The sequence below is a fragment of the Crocuta crocuta genome, unplaced genomic scaffold (genome assembly GCF_008692635.1).
Source record: "Crocuta crocuta isolate KB4526 unplaced genomic scaffold, BGI_CrCroc_1.0 scaffold10, whole genome shotgun sequence".
In the NCBI taxonomy this organism is placed as follows: Eukaryota; Metazoa; Chordata; class Mammalia; order Carnivora; family Hyaenidae; genus Crocuta; species Crocuta crocuta.
In genome coordinates, this window is record NW_027527551.1 from 7,600,645 (window position 1) to 7,616,679 (window position 16,035).

The 16,035-nt window shown below is 42.4% G+C and overlaps 1 protein-coding gene and 1 non-coding gene across 2 annotated transcripts in view; both read left to right on the top strand.

Annotated features, from left to right (window-relative positions):
- Positions 1–16,035, top strand: part of PRKCH (protein kinase C eta) — a 231,493-nt gene that overhangs the window by 80,850 nt on the left and 134,608 nt on the right. The gene's annotated exons all lie outside the window — the stretch shown is intronic.
- On the top strand, positions 3,642–3,750 carry LOC144235859 (U6 spliceosomal RNA). Its single transcript, XR_013336337.1, has one exon. It is a non-coding gene; the product is annotated as a U6 spliceosomal RNA (small nuclear RNA).

Sequence of the window (16,035 nt, forward strand, 5' to 3'; positions counted from 1 at the left end):
CTTTTTTTTTTTTTTTTTTTTTGTTGGAGAATACCATTAATGTGGTATTCTCTCAGTGGAACTGAGATTTAGGTAAAATAGAAATGAGTTAATTTTTTGATAGAAAAATTAATTGCTCCAGAGTCTATTTTCATTATGCTTCAGTCTCCTTTTGAGAGACCCTTGATCTCTCAGCTGTTTTTTCAGAAGAGCCAGTTATCCTGTCAGCCCTCTGCTTCGGTTTTCCCCAGTAACGACCTGCAGGTAGAGAGGAGGAAGACCTGTTTCTTCCCTTCTCTCCTGAATCTTGTCTTCAGCATCCTGATTTCATCCTGGTGTCTGAGATTTCTCTTCTGGGGCTCAAGTCAGTGCTGAATGACTCCCTGCAAGAGGTTGAGAGTATGTGTGGAGAGGAGGAGGTAGGGGACGCAGTGGCCTTAGATTTTTGTACCTGGCGATTTAGTTCTCACATTAGTTTGGAAAAAATCAGTAGCTACCTCTATGAATTTACATTTGGTTACAAAATGGACTGGGCTGAGCAGTTCTTGTAAATTCTTACCACTTGGGTCTGGTGGATCAGAAGGACTATCCACATATACACGCAGAGAGTATTTATGTGTGACATTATGTGAAGTAGGAATGCATGTGCATATTAATGACACTTGTTGATTCCCACAGAATTAAAAATTTGGTGTGTGGGAGGAGACAAACGATTAGGTAAATTAACATAATACGCCAAATGGTAAGTTTCGTGGAAAAAATAAGGCAGAGTCAGGACAGAGAGGAGGGTTGTGTGTGTTGTTCTTTTCATATGAGATGGCCTTTGTGCCAGAGACCCAAAGGGAAGGAGGGAGTGGACGAGACTGTCTGGGGGAAGAGGAAACAGGAAGTACACAGACCCTAAGGGGTGGGGCATGGTTGGCAAGTGAGAGTTTCAGTGGCAGAGGAACATGGCTGAGCTATGAAGTCCTGGGGAAGTGCCCTGAATCCTCGCTGGCATAAGGTCAGCACCCTGTTAGTGTCACTTCCCTATTCGGAAACATGCCTTGTTACCTAAGTGAAATTCACTTACATTTGATGCTGATTGAACATAATCTTTTCTCCTTTGGTTAGGGTCTTGAAGAGCACCATATTAGATCAATTTACAGTGATTAAATGTAAGTTGCTAAAGCCTAAACTGTTTAAGTTCATCTTGAAGACTTTCCCAAGTTCTATGAACTCCATTGTGGTTTCTTATTGTTCTAAGCTAAATTAGGATCCATCACACAGCTTAGTGAGCATTAAAAGTTAAAATCAACTGTTTGGAGATACATAACAAGTCCATGCACCTCTCAATATAATGAGCTATAATTCAATTCTATTTGTGGGTTATTAACAAATTACTCTTGTGTACCTCACCCACTTAAAACACAGAAAACTTAGGCTTAGCTGGAGTCTTCTGTTCTTGAACTTGGTGGGAACTATCATTTGTTGGGAAATTTTTTGGTTTTTGTTATTATTATTTTTTTCTTATTTAAGTAACCTCTATAGCAAAGTGGAGCCCAAACTCATTACCCCCAGATCAAGAGTCACATGCTCTGCCAACTGAGCCAGATAGGTGCCCCTTATGAAGTTTTAATAAATGTTGGTGATAACATCTATTAAACATCTCGGAAGGTAATAGATTGGAGCTCAATCTGGGTGCACTGTTGGGACTTAGTATATAATTTTTAGAAGCTTAGTTCTAATCGAATTTTGATGATACTTCCTGTTTTATTTTTTTAAAATTTGTAAACATTTATTTATTTATTTAATTTATTTAAATAGTTTATTGTCAGATTGGTTTCCATGTAACACCCAGTGCTCTTCCCAACAAGTGCCCTCCTCCATGCCCATCACCCCCCTTCCCGTCTCCCCCACACCCATCAGCCCTCAGTTTGTTCTCAGCATTCAAGAGTCTCTCATGGTTTGCCTCCCTCTCTAACGTTTATTTATTTTTGAGAGATAGAGACAGAGCATTAAGTGGGGGAGGGGCAGAGAGGCACAGACACAGAATTCCAAGCAGGCTTCAGGCTCTGAGCTGTTAGCACAGAGCCAGATGGGGGACTCGAACTCACAAACCTTGAGATTATAACCTGAGCCGAAGTCGGACGCTTAACCCACTGAGCCACCCAGCCTCCCCAACACTTCCTGTTTCATGTAAATGAGTATACTTCCAATTTCTGAGTCTCTGGATTGGGATTTAGCAAGTACTGAAAATAGGGTCTTTAAAAACTACGAGATGGAAGAGAGGATCTGTTTTAGAGCACTTGAAATCACTTGAGAATTTTGAAAATTACAGATTCTCAGGCTCCAGACTGAACTAGAATCTCCGAGGAAGAGGCCAGGAAAACAGATTCCTATTAAGCACGTTGGCTGGTTCTAATGGTTATCCAAGTTTAGACACCCTCACTGTATCCTAAATCATTTCTAATGTGATTAATGGAAAGTTTGGGCAATTGGGAAGTTTGCTAGTTGAAGGAAAAGAATATGTAGGGGGAAAAACCCACAGAGGGGAGTGTATTACTTCGGTATAGTCTTTTAAGCTGACAAAACACCAAATGTTTTCTCTTAAGAGCTTTCAAAAATACTGTGACATAGACAGGTCAGATTACAGTTTTTGTGCTTTTAGGAGGAGAAAATGAGACTCAGAGACTAAGGGCCTTGCTAATGTCTGCAAACACTCAGGGATAATGCTGAGATTCAAGCCAGGTTTGAAAGTGGTAAAAGCAGGCTGGGAATGTTGGCTGTAGAGCCTATTGGCTATTGGACTGGAGACAAGTTCTAGGTATTTGCCTTCTCCTTAGAGCAACTGAGACCAGGAAAAGGCAATTTACAGTGATTCCAGTTACAATGGAATCCAACATTATAAAAAAATAGAAGTTTTAAAAGGTTTTCTTGGTACTCTGCCTTTAAAAATTATGAAAGTCAGTTTCTTATATTTATCAGTGTTTAGGTTACAATGATACCTTTATGCAAATTCTTAGAACGAAGAACAGATCAAATAACTCAGATGTGTACTTTTCTGGCTGATTTGAAGGCATAATAACATTTTCCACTGCATGATAATTTTCTCAACAGTGTCATGAAAAGGGTTATAGGTAGAAATATTTGAAGACATCATCTGTTTTTCCAAAGGCTGGGTGTGGCTCCATCAGTATTGATCTTTTCTTCATTGGTGATGGACCTCTACCTGAATTGATTGTGTCAAGGCTTTGTTGTGATTGGAGTAGCTTGTTAGTGAATTTCATGATCTACATCAGCCACAAGATCTCACTTTGATCTGGTACTTGACTTTTATTGTGTACGTTGTTGCATGGGGTGTATCTGATACTCATAGTGAGAACAGCAGCCATTCACAGGGAGGGGAAGAACAGGGTAGGTTTAAGCAGGGAGGATTATTCGAGAAGGGACTAATTTAAAAGGGCTCAGTGTGTTCATTGGTGACTATTTTTATGCTTTGAGCATTAAGTTTACCCATATGAAAATCACTGTAATGGGGATTTGGGTAATGAAAACTCAGATGAGGAGTTTGGGCATAATAACTCTTATGCAAGTTGATAGTGTTCAGATGCTGTTCTGTAGAAGGGACTACATATTCGGGTACCACCATCTTATCTAATGCTTACTTAAAATCTGCCCAGGTGTCTTCGCTGTGACGGCATATATACAAAAATTGGAATGACATGAAGGAGATTAGCATGGCCCCTGTGCAAGGATGACATGCAAATTTGTGAAGCCTTTCATATTTTTTGTATGATTCCCTTCATATGAACTGTCCATAATAGGCAAAGCAATGGAAACAGAGAGTAGATTAGTGGTTGCCTCAGGCCTATGGAAGTGATTGCTTTTATGAGTGATGCAAGTGTTCTTAAACTTGTGGTGATTGTTTCATAATTTAAAAAAAATCTGCCAGGTAACAATACCTGGAGCGGTTCTTTATAATAACAGAAGACTTTAGGAAGGATTCACTGACACAGACTGAAGATTATCTCTGGGAGAGAGACATCATGGATTTTATTAAATATATTAATAAGTGATGATTCAGTAGCACTCCAGGACTTCCTGCTGGCCCCTCGGTGAGGACACTGTGGGAACATTCATCCAGGACACAAAGAGAACAGTTTCACTGTTCTGCTCAAGTGCACCTCATGACAGGTCATGTCTTGTTCCACGCCTCTGCCTCAGGTGTTGCAGGGCCCCGTTGGAGGCCTCTGACTCTTCTGTTCTTGGTCCTTGCCTCTGTGAATGCTTGTAGGTCACTCTAAATCCAGTCTTTATGGGCCTTCTCTCTAATATGCACAATATTGGCTGCAAGCTGGCTGTGTCTGTTTGGACCATGAACTGCTCATGGATTGAAATGGGCCCATAGACCAGCTTTGTTTTGCATGGCCTAGTACAATGTTTTTGAAGTCTCCCCCTGTGAACTCTTCAGACAAGGTGGGGGTCTCCAGGGCACCACCTTTGCCAGCACCTCTCGTCCGAATTCCCTCTGACTTCACACCTCCCCGTCTCCGTCTCTCACTTTGTATCTGAGTGTTTGTTCAGATGTTTATTCAGCACTGTACAGTGTATGGGGGCACTTTTAATTATCTTTTAAGAGGAAGGTTCACTTCTTGTCTGGAGTCAACTGAAAAACACTTTGGCTTTACTGAATACCATAAAGTTCCTCTTTTGGACTCTCAGCAGTCCAACATACCCAGTGGATCTCCCACTACCAGCTTGGGGTGACGCAGAATCTCACTATTCCGAGGAGCTTTAGGGGAAGGGTACAGAGAGAAATCTTTGTTTTTTTTTTTAATCTAGGAGATGAGTCAGGTTTTTGGGGGGTTTTTTTGATAATAGGTCACTTTTAGTGATTCCTCCAGCTTCATGAATACTCCAAAATTTATTTTCTGGTGTTAGTGTTAATTCTTTCCTTAATAGAGCCTTACAGACAGAATGCCCTGGGAAATCCTACTGAGGATCTTTTATTGTGCTCGAGATGTGGGGTGGGTGGTGGGAGGGCATTAGCTTTAGATGAGAGTGATCCGGCTCTGCTTCCTGTACTTCCTGCTGTGACCTTGAGCAGTGGTTGCCTTATATGTTAACACGGGACATCTACCCCTAGAATTGTTGTGGAGGTTACATGAGCTTATATAGGCACACACCCACCCACAAAGGGCTGCATTAAGACCTGATGCAGATTATGTGCCGAGCCATTTTGGAAGGAAATCCATACCCAAGTTAATCCACATACTTGGTGGTAAATCATCTAAAAGGCATGAAGAAAAGTCTGATAACATAAGCCTCCTTTCTTGGCCATTGTTTCCAATCCTAGACAAAAACTAACTTCATACATATGTCATATTCTGGGAGGGTGTAAAGTCCATCCCGGTGTGTGTGTCAAAATGCCTTCAGTAGGAGTTACTGTAGTCAGTGAAGCTGTGGGTGGGAGAGAAGGTATGGAAGGATGGCTACCCGTGAGGGAAGCATTACTTTGCCAGTTTCCTGCTTGCTGCGCCCTCGGGAGCATATGTTGCCCCTATTCCTAAATCTACCCATTAGAGCCAATGCTACACTTTCCCCTAAGTCACTCCTTTAGGGTCTAGATAATGTCTAGATTGATGCTGCTGGCATTTCCTTGTCAGGACTGATTGTGTCATGGATTGTGTAGCGTGCACATGTGTGTGCACACGTGCAGACCAGCCCTATTCATGAGCAGACCCACTGTCATGCATGCTTCATAGGAATGTTGATAGGACAACAGATAGGGATTAGAGGCCTATTCCCCTGTCTAGCATGACTTCGGGAGCAGGGGATCTGGATAATTACTCTTTGGGTCATATTGAAAACCAGACTCCATGGCTGGTTAGTTCTCTTAGCACAGATACATAACTGCAATGAGTGCATTCTTTCAATTGCTATGTTAAGATGAATGAGTTAATGTTTGCAAGACACTTCTAGGTCCCAGAAAGGTGTGTGTTAAAGGCAGGTTGTATAAACTATTGGCTGTTAATTTCTTGCCTCTAGAGGATCCAGTATTAAATGCCAGGACAGACATTGTAAATTGTCAGGCAGCACTGGCCCCTCTCTTCCACCTTTTTCCTCAGTACCAGGATTTTGTTAGTTCTGGTCAGCAGCCTGACCTAAGTGCTGCCCATTAACCTGGAGCAGCCTTGGGCATTTACTTTGTTGTTTATTCACAAATTGCAGTTGGTTTGTTCCATGTGGATATTTTTATAGCATTGGTCTCTCCCCAAATATTTGCCTTAGTTTATTAAATTACTTTCTCATTTATGAGTTAAAGTGTGTGTTGACTTTTGTGGCTTTAATTTTACAGGCTTGGTTGTCTTTCTGTTACCAGATGGTGTCCCTTGTTTGAGTCCATACGCAGGGTTTGTTTGCTTGCTGGCTTGTTTTATTTAGGGCTTAACCACAACTCCATTCCTTCTTAAGTTAAAGATGGTGTTATTATGTTCAAGGGAAAATTCATTTTAAATGTACTACTTAATTACTAATTAAAATAGCTCCTCCATATTTTGGAAGCAAAATTGCAAATTTTTTTGCATGTGAAGGAAGAACATGCACTGAAAAACGATGAACTTTTGTGTGGATTGTAGGTAGAATAATATGAATCCAAAGGGCTGAAGGTAGGCTCAGCTGTTTCTTGGAAACCTGATGAGAATCACCACGGTACAAGTAAAACCTTGGTTTGCAAGCATAATTTGTTCTGGAATAATTTGTGCTTGTAATCCAAAGCACTCATATATCAAAGTGAATTTCAAGAACCATTGGCTCATTTGTGCTCATGTGACATTCAGCATCACATACTACTGGTATTCAAGACTGCTCATTTATCAAGTTAAAATCTGTTAGAAATATACATGGCAATGAGAAACAATGAAATCTGGCCATGTGTAGCAACATGGATGGACCTTGAGGGTGTTATGCTGAGCGAAATAAGTCAGGCAGAGAAGGACAAATATCATATGTTTGCACGTATAGGAGGATTAGGAGGAACTTGACGGAGGAACAAGGGGGAGAAGAAGGGCGGAAATGGTGGGGGAAAGGGAGAGAGGCAAACCATGAGAGACTCTTGAATGCTGACAAAAACTGAGGACTGATGGATGTAGGGGGGAGGGGGGATGGGCATGGAGGAGGACACTTGTGGGGATGAGCACTGAGTGTTATGTGGAAACTAATTTGACAATAAACTATTTGTAAAAAAAAATAAATAAATAAAAATAAAAATAAAAAAATCGGTTAGAAATATTTGCTTGTCTTGTGGAATACTTAACAGAACCAGTTACTCACAATCCAAGGTTGTACTTTGTTTTAAAAGCTCTTTTGCTATAGGGGTCTGGGGGAGGGCCTGCTGCCTATGAAGGCAAATAAAGTCAAGATCTGGGTGCTGGCTTCCTACTTCTAGCATCATTTCTAGCCCATAGAGTATAATGATGGGGGCTCTTTTGGCTAAGTTGCTCCTTCTTCAACCCCCTCATATTCTTGGATGCTCTCTTTTCCCCTCTGTCAGGAGGAGCCTAGTGGGTTTCTGAATTGAGGAGATGGATCTGAGCTCAGGAAGACTATGACAGCTAGAGGACGCAGGATAGAATACCAGGAAGGTGACAGTTACCCAGAGAGTGAGAAGTCCAGAGAAATACAACGTGTCCCCCTTGAGGATTCAATTGAGTGCTGATCAGTATAAAAGAGCTACCTGAGGCCAGGGAAAGAGCCATCTAAAAGGATCATAAGGAACTCTTCTGGTGCTCACGGAGGGCCAGGGATAGTGCCTGTTCCTACTAGCCAGACTGAAAAACCTCAGGATTCATGGAGATTTGGTTGAGTACATGGAAGGGTCTTGGCTGCCTAGACTCAGCACTGTTCTGGCTCACCTAGAAAATCTAAAAAGCAAGATCTGATAAGATCAAACCATTTCCAAGTAACTTAACTGTGTCCCCAAACAAAACTCAAGAAAATTTATACAAATACAAAACTATCCAGCACTCAGCAGGTGGAATCCACAATGTTTGGCGTCCAGTCAAAAATTACCAGGCATGCAAAGAAGCAAGAAAATACAACCTGTAATGGAAGATAAATCAATCCATTGAAAGAAACACAGAACTGACACAGATCTTAGAACCAGCAGACAAGACATTAAAGCAGTTACGATGATTCTATATGTTCAAAAGTTAAATACAGAGATGAAAGATTAAAAAAAGGAAACAAACTGGATCTTAAAGATGGTATGTCTTTTAATCAGTCCTTACATTACTTCTTTATGTTTCTAATATGTTACTTCTACCAAATCCACATGACCCAAACCTGGTCCCTACTAATGTATCTAATTCCCAAGCTCCTGCTGGTCCATTCAGTGTTCTCTTGAGCCCAGACTTCAAGGTCATTACTGTAATACTAAGTCAGTGATGCCTAGGAGTTAGTTGATCCTTTAACCCTCCTTCATGCCTGCCATGCCTGTGCCAGACCTGCACAGTCATCCTACATTCCTGGTCCTGGGACAAAGAATGCTGCTGGATCCATTGGTGACTTCTCGGTTTACCCAGCAAAAATCCTAGTTTACTTCTTGTGGGTTTTTCAGGGACTCTAAAACCTTCATACCTGTAAACCTTACTTTTCTTTTCTTTCCCTTTTTTTTTTCTCATCCAAATCCTGGTTCTACACTCCGCTGAGAAAAATCCTGCAATGACTTTCATCTGTACATATCCACTGTTCCTCAGTCTGGCCATCTCCTGTCTGCCTTTCTGCTGGCTGCCAAGGAAACCTCTCTTCTCACAGAGGCTACACCCTTTTTCTGGGCAGATCCATCCTCTCTGCCCTCTTGCCATATTGTTGCTCCCTCACTTGTCTGACTACACCTTGTACGGTCCCTTACTCTCCCTTGGTTACTTCTCTTTTGTTGATGTTGATGGAGAAAAATTCTTCACTTCATCCTTGGCTACTATCCTCCTTTCCTCTGTGGATAGCCAAGTATCTTGACAAATACTATGTATTTACTCCTTACCACTCGCTTTCTTCTCATTCTCTAGTTCTCTCTTGTTCAGATGCCTCCTGATTACAAAATGTGCCAGTCCCTTCTTAGCAATCTTCCACTGTGACCTTGCTGCTGTATTTGGTTCTGCTTACTCTCCTTCTGAGAGCTTATATCACCAATGTGAATCTGTGTCCTTTATTCCAAATGGTGATCCTCAATACCTAAAGCTCCTTCTCTTACTCCCTTCACTGACAGCTCAACCTTCATCATTCCTTTCAAGACCCCCATTTACCCTATGCCTTCATTCTAAGCAGGTGGCTTTGATTCCTGTGTAATCAAGAAAATCACATCAGGTGTGACCTCCCTGACACATATGAGAGAGATCTGAGCTGCAGACAGAGATGCAAGGGTAGAGAGCAACAGACAGAGTGAAATCCCCAGATGAAAAGTGATCCCCATGTTTAAAACTTTTTAAAAGTAAAGCTTTATGCCCACTGTGGGGCTTGAACTCATGACCCTGAGATTAAGAGTCACCTGCTCTACCAACTGAACCAACCAGGTGCCCCAAAAACAGATCACCAGGGATGTGAGTAAGGGCTACATCCTGCTCCTGACCTTATCTACACTCCCACCCATCATCATTCCTTAGCCTCTGTCCAAGAGGACCTGTGCTCTTTCAAGGACTTTGCTTCCCTACGTCTAACTTCTCCATTTCCCTTATTCTTGGTTTCTTTCCCCAGCCTATAAACATGCCAAGCCTCCTCACCATAGAAGTCCTCTAGCATGTCCGTGGGTCATTCCAATTTACTTCTCTTTTTCATCCAAATGTTTTGAGAGCATAGTCTGTGTACACTCTCTCCCCCTTTTGGCCTTCTGTTTTCTCCTCCAACTACCACCAAAGCTCTCCGGCATCTGTCACCATCATGTACTCAGTTAGCTCTTGACGAAGTCATCAAGGACATCTGTATTGCTAGGTCTGGCTTTCAGTCCTCATCTTCCTGGATCTCTCTGTTGCATGTCATACTGCTTACACTCCCTCCACTTGAGGGCCCTACACTTTTTGACTTCCACAGCTCTGAAGTCTGGTGATCATCTCTGCACCTCCCTAACTCTTCATTCTTTATATCTTTGGGCTTCTCCCCCTCCCCCTCCAGTTTGTATTCTCCAGGGTCAGTGTTCAGCCTGTAGCTGTCCTCATTCACATCTATGGGGATCTGTTTTCATCTGGGGATTTCACTTTGCCCCGTCGCTCTCTACCCCTGCATCTATGTCTGCATCCCAGATCTTTTCCATGAAGGTCAGCTCCCTATGCCCAGTCACATGTTGGATGTTCCTACCTGAGTGTTCATTCATTCTTTGAATTAGCAAACACGCATCTTCTCTTCCCATGTTTTGTTGAATATGAAATGTTGAATATGATGAAAAACCCAACACTCCCTCTCAGCACGGTGCTGTACTATTTCTAATCTTGCTCCAATTTCTTTGTCCTTCCTCTGTTTGCTTAATAAGCCTCCATCCTTATTCTAGGTCTTAAGAGTGGGGGGCACCAGGGTGGCTCAGTCGGATAAGCATCCAACTCTTGTTTTCAGCTCAGGTCATGATCTCACTGTTTGTGGGATTGAGCCGGGTGCAGAGCCTGCATGGGATTCTCTCTGTCCCTCTCTTTCTGGCCCTCTCTGACTCTGACATGCGTGCATATGTGTGCACTCTCTCAAATAAGCATTTTTTAAAAGAAGTGGACACCCATCCTCATGAGGTCTTTCCTCTTTGGGGAGACTGTCAGTTATTACCTTTAGCCTCATTTCTTCCCATGAACCCTGGTTCTGTGGTATCTTTCAAACACCTACAACTCAGACCCCAGTCATCATCTTCCTCTCCAATCAGTCGCTTCTGCTTACTCCATTTCTGTCATTGCTGCCTCTCTTCTCCTGGATACCCAAGCTTGAAACCGACATATTTCCTCTACCTACATGTTTTATCTCTCTAGCCAAAGCAAAAGCAGTGTGAAGTTAGCGTTCTGTTGTGTAGCTCTGTACTCCACTCGCTCACCATGCTGATGTGTGAGGGTTTAGTGAGGCAAAGAGAAGGTAGAAGGAGAAGTGGTTCCTACCATTTCCCATTTTAACAAGCATCTGCAGAACCTCCACCCTGTCCAACTTTGACATTTAAGTAATTATGTCAGAAATGATATTTTTGGGTGAGGTTTCCTCTAGACTTTTACTTCCATCCAGAAAGAGCTAGGGGACAGGATTATCCATTCAAAGATGAGGATATGGGACCAATTTAATGAGGATTCTCATTGGGGATATTTTCAGACATTCTATTAACAGCACTTACTTTAGATTATACTGTGTGAAATCTAATTTCCCTTTGGGAAGTGGATTCCTTTACACTACATCAGGCCAACTCTATAACTTTCCTGTTATCTTCATTTTTTTCCAGCTTTATTGAGGTACAGTTGACAAAACTGCAAGATACTTAAAATGTACATCATGGTGATTTGATACACATATACATTGCGGAAGGATTCCCACCACCTAGTTAATTAACACATCCATCACTGCCTTCAGGGGTTTTGGGTTTGTTTTTTTTTACGTTTTCTTTAACTCTGGTAAAAGACACCTAATATAAAATTTTACCATCTTAACCATTTTAAGTGTACAGTTTGGTGGTTTTTATTATATGTGCATTGCTGTGCAGCCACTGCTACCGTCCATTTCTACAACCCTTTCTGGAAACTGAATACAAGTTTTGTAAAATGAAACTCTGTACATTAAGTAACAAATTCCCATTCCCTCCCCCACAGCTCCTGGCGGCTACCTTTTTTTCTGTCTCTGGGACTGAGACTACCCTGGGTGTCTTATATGAGTGGAATCCTACAGCATTGACCTTTTGTGACTTGTTTCACTGAGCATGACGGCCTCGAAGCTCATCCATGTTGTAGCACGTGTCAGAACTTCCTTCCTTTTTAGGGCTGAATAATAGTCCATTGTGTGTAAATACCACACTTCGTTTATCTGTCAGTTGATGGGCAAACTCCTATTACCATTTTAGACTCAATCTTGTTCATTTTGAAAACTTCAGTCACACACAGCTGAGACCTCCTTGGCTCACCTTCCCCCAGGTTTGGCTCAGCTACTTGGAGTGAAGAAGAGGGTGAAGTATTTTTTTTTTCTGAGGCATAATTGACAATATCACATGATATTAGTTTCAGATGTACAAGGCAATATGCTACTATAGTGAAATCACTATAGTAAGTTTAGTTAACATCTGTCACCATACATAGTTACCAACAAAATTCTTTTTTCTTGTGATGAGAACTTTTAAGGTCACTCTCAGCAGCTTACTAATTTCTTTTAAATGAGTCTTATTTATTTTTGAGAGAGAGGGATAGAACGTGAGCAGGGAGGGTCAAAGAGACGGGAGACACAGAATCTAAAGCAGACCCATGAACCATGAGATCATGACCATAGCTGAAGTCAGCTTAACCAACTGAGCCACCCAGGCGTCCTATTCTCAGCAACTTTCAAACATGCAAAATGGTATTGACTATAGTCACTGTGCTGTACATGACATTCGCATCACTTATTTATTTTATAACTGGAAGTTTGTATCTTTTGACCTCTTTCAAGGCGGTCTTGTCCTAAGATCTAGCATTTCCTCCTCTCCTTCCCTCTTCCCTGCCTGTCCCCTCTGATTGATTTTCTTGGAGACTGTCTCCTCAGCTTCAGGTTGGAGTCCTTTTCAGTCTCATTCTGACTTTGGGGGAGTGATGCAGAACTGGTATATTGCGGGGTAGTGGTGCTGTCTCCAGAAAACCCTGATGGGGAGGGGGCTCTCAGAACTTAGATGGTGGCTACTTAGTGTCTTTTGTCCTCAATTCAAATTCTGGACTGAGAGGAAAATTCCCACCCAACATCCTGCTACACTTAGAAAATCAAAGGGGACCTAGTTCTATACAACATTTATGAGGGCAGCACACAGGGGCTCCAGAATTCTGTCTTTCTCCTGTCTTCCTCCTTTCAGTATTCTTCATACCTGAAAAGTAGGGGCTGGGGTCCAGTATAGGATGTGGAATTAAACCCCTTCATTAATCACCAACTGCAACTTCAGTCTGTCAAGGCAAGACTGGTCCTCCGAGTAGACTGCTTTGAAAGAGCTTCCTCCCTCTTGTTTGCACCCCCAGACAGCTCTACCAAATAGAACCCCTATTAGTGTCTTCCTTTTAGCAATCTTTCCTGAGCTCTCATTATCAGTTGAAACAAAAGAGCCTTATTTCTCGGGCTGTTAGTACAGCACTGTGGAGGAAACTCTTTAAATGGACTGGCTTAGTGGTTTCTAACCCTAGGTTGGTTATCAAGGCCTTTTCTGCATTTCCCAGAGTCTTGTGTACATGTAGCTATTTTGACACCATGTCTCTTAGGATCACTAATATATTTAATGGCAAAATCCAATGAATTCAGGAAAGTCTTTAATTGGGTTTAAACATTTTTTTTTCAGAAGCACCTAAACACTAGTTGCACACGTTAGACATAATTTACATTCTGAAATGATGGTTAGGGAGTCATCCTCCCTTATACGGAGTTCACCCCAGCAGTTCTAGACCCACAGCTTGGGAATATCCCAGGACCCACTCTTCTTAAAAACAAAACAAATCAAAGCCTATAGTGTGATTAAATCTTTGTCTTCTAAGACCTGATCATCTAAACGAAAGCATCTGGGTTGAAAGTGTGTTTGTGTTTGCAGTTGATTGTGTGTTAGGGCTTTTTTTTGTGTGGATGCTTCTGAAGGCTGATGAGGAAGCCACACCAGGGTTGTTTCTCTGCTGCAAGGGTTGAGGCAAGGTCATCCGACCCGCTGATTACACTTGAAAAGGGAGAGTGTGTCTTTTGCCACCTCAAAGGGCAGCTGTTTATTGAATTTCTCCACCCTCCAATTGTTTTACATATGGAATGGTTCCTGGAGAAAGATCTAACATCTGCACAGGCCTATCCTGTTCCACGGCTGTGTTTACTGAAGCGAGTTCTGTACTCACATTCATACACTGCAAGCCGCACGTACAGTGTGAGGAAGGGTCTGGCCTGTTCTAGAGTTTGGGGAGGACTTACTTAGGGGCATGTTCCATGTTTGACAGGTCAAGCTCATTCATGCATTCACTGAATATCTCTAAGCAGGGCTTAGAGAGAGGGCCACCCGTGATGTGTCATAGAACATGTTAAAGAACGTAGGTTCTGTCTTTACATCTGGAAGGATTAGCCTACACGTGGGCTGTCAGATTCACTTGCTGAGAGACACCTCAGAGACCCTCAGAGTAGCAGGAAGCCTTCATGGTAGGGTAGACGGCTGTATTTACTCCCCCAACCTGAGAATCAGAATTATTCCTTTGACTGGCATCAAAAGGTGCCCCTTAGTCCATGGGTTTTGCATAGGAATTAGTAAATAGATTGTTCACCAGGAATGACGGAGTCCGGCAAGAGCAAGGACTGTAACGTTGGAGCTCAGGCCATTTTCCATCCTGGGAACTATGCTCTGCCCCTTCCTAAATTCCCATTGTGGTTTCACATGAAGAGGCCATTGTTCACTTTCCTTCCTAAAAGAAGCAATATATTTAACTTCTGGCTCTTGGCCTGACTGACGGAGAGCTGATCTGTATGGAGCCAACACCCATGGCTTCCCATCAGGACAAGCCCCGAGCTTCTGTCTGATCTTTACCCATTCTGGTTGAAGTTACAGTGATTCTCCCCCGGCACAGAAGGAGGCTTGCATTAGGTCCTACTAGGCAGCTACAGCTCCTTGATTCCTACCCAGGATTTAATAGGAAAAAAGACGGGGCCTTAGCTCTTTATAGCAGCTAGACCTATTATGGGAATTTAAAAGCCAATGTCTGATGTGAAAATCTGTACTATCTTAGCACTTTGAAGCTCAGTATAAAAGAGTCTTTATCATGTTGTTGAATAGTTTGGGTCCAGGCAGGTGTCCTAAAGCAGAAATTTTCAAACTTATTTTTAAGCAAGAAAATACTTTTTTTCCCCAAATGAAATCTACAGAATCCAAATACTGTAGGGTTTCTTAACTGGCATGATCGACCTTTGGGGTTGGATAACTTTTGTTGCAAGTGCTGCGCTGTGGATTGTAGGGTGTTTAGCAGCGTCCCCGGGCTCTATACTCTAGATGCAGGTAGCAAACCACCCAACTCCAGCTGTGACAGCCAAAAATTTTTCCAGACATTGCCAAATGTCCCTAGGGGCAAAATCATGCCTGGTTAAGAACCAATGCAATATAATATATAAAACTGGGTTTTGTTTGTTTGTTTGTTTGTTTGTTTTTTTAAAGAAGGACCTTTGGAAGGGAGATTAAACTCCTTTAGAACCTGCACAGTGACCCTGGCCATGGGAGGAACTGGTGTGGACCTCTGAGCCAAACAGGTGTGCCATCCCAGAAGGGTAGGTCGTCATTCTTAAAGCATGGAACATGGGAAATGGTTATCAAAAGAAAAAAAATGAAAAATGATGAACTAAAATTAGACAAGTCCATAGGTATTTTAAACTCAAGTATACACCGAACAGTTTTATATACATAAGTAGGTATACTTCATTGGTATACTTGGATGTTAGAATAAGAGAAGAGAGCCAAGTGTTGTCCACCTAATTCCTGGGATTTGGCTATTGCAGTTTATTGTGTTTTGACAGAGACACGAGCTGAAAGCTTCTAGTGCAGTGATGGAGCTCACCCTTGCTATGTGAACCCTAGCTTCTATGTGACTCTGCACAACTGGCTCCGCTCACAGAGGCCTGGAAAGTTCAGCTAGCACCTGCAGCCTCTTCCAGCCAGACTGGACCATAGTCATTTCAAAGACATTGGATGGATGTTTACACATCTGCCCATCATACTTATGGAGTAACGTGTGCTTCTGTATATACATGTGTGAGTGATCCTGCCTCTCCTCCAGGAAGCTCCATGTGGTCTCCGCTCCCCTGCCACTCTTAGCATGGCGGGGGGGAGGGGGGGGCGGCGCTTAGGGATGGGTCTCTAGGAGCTTGGCCTGTGCCACTCGTACATTTTCC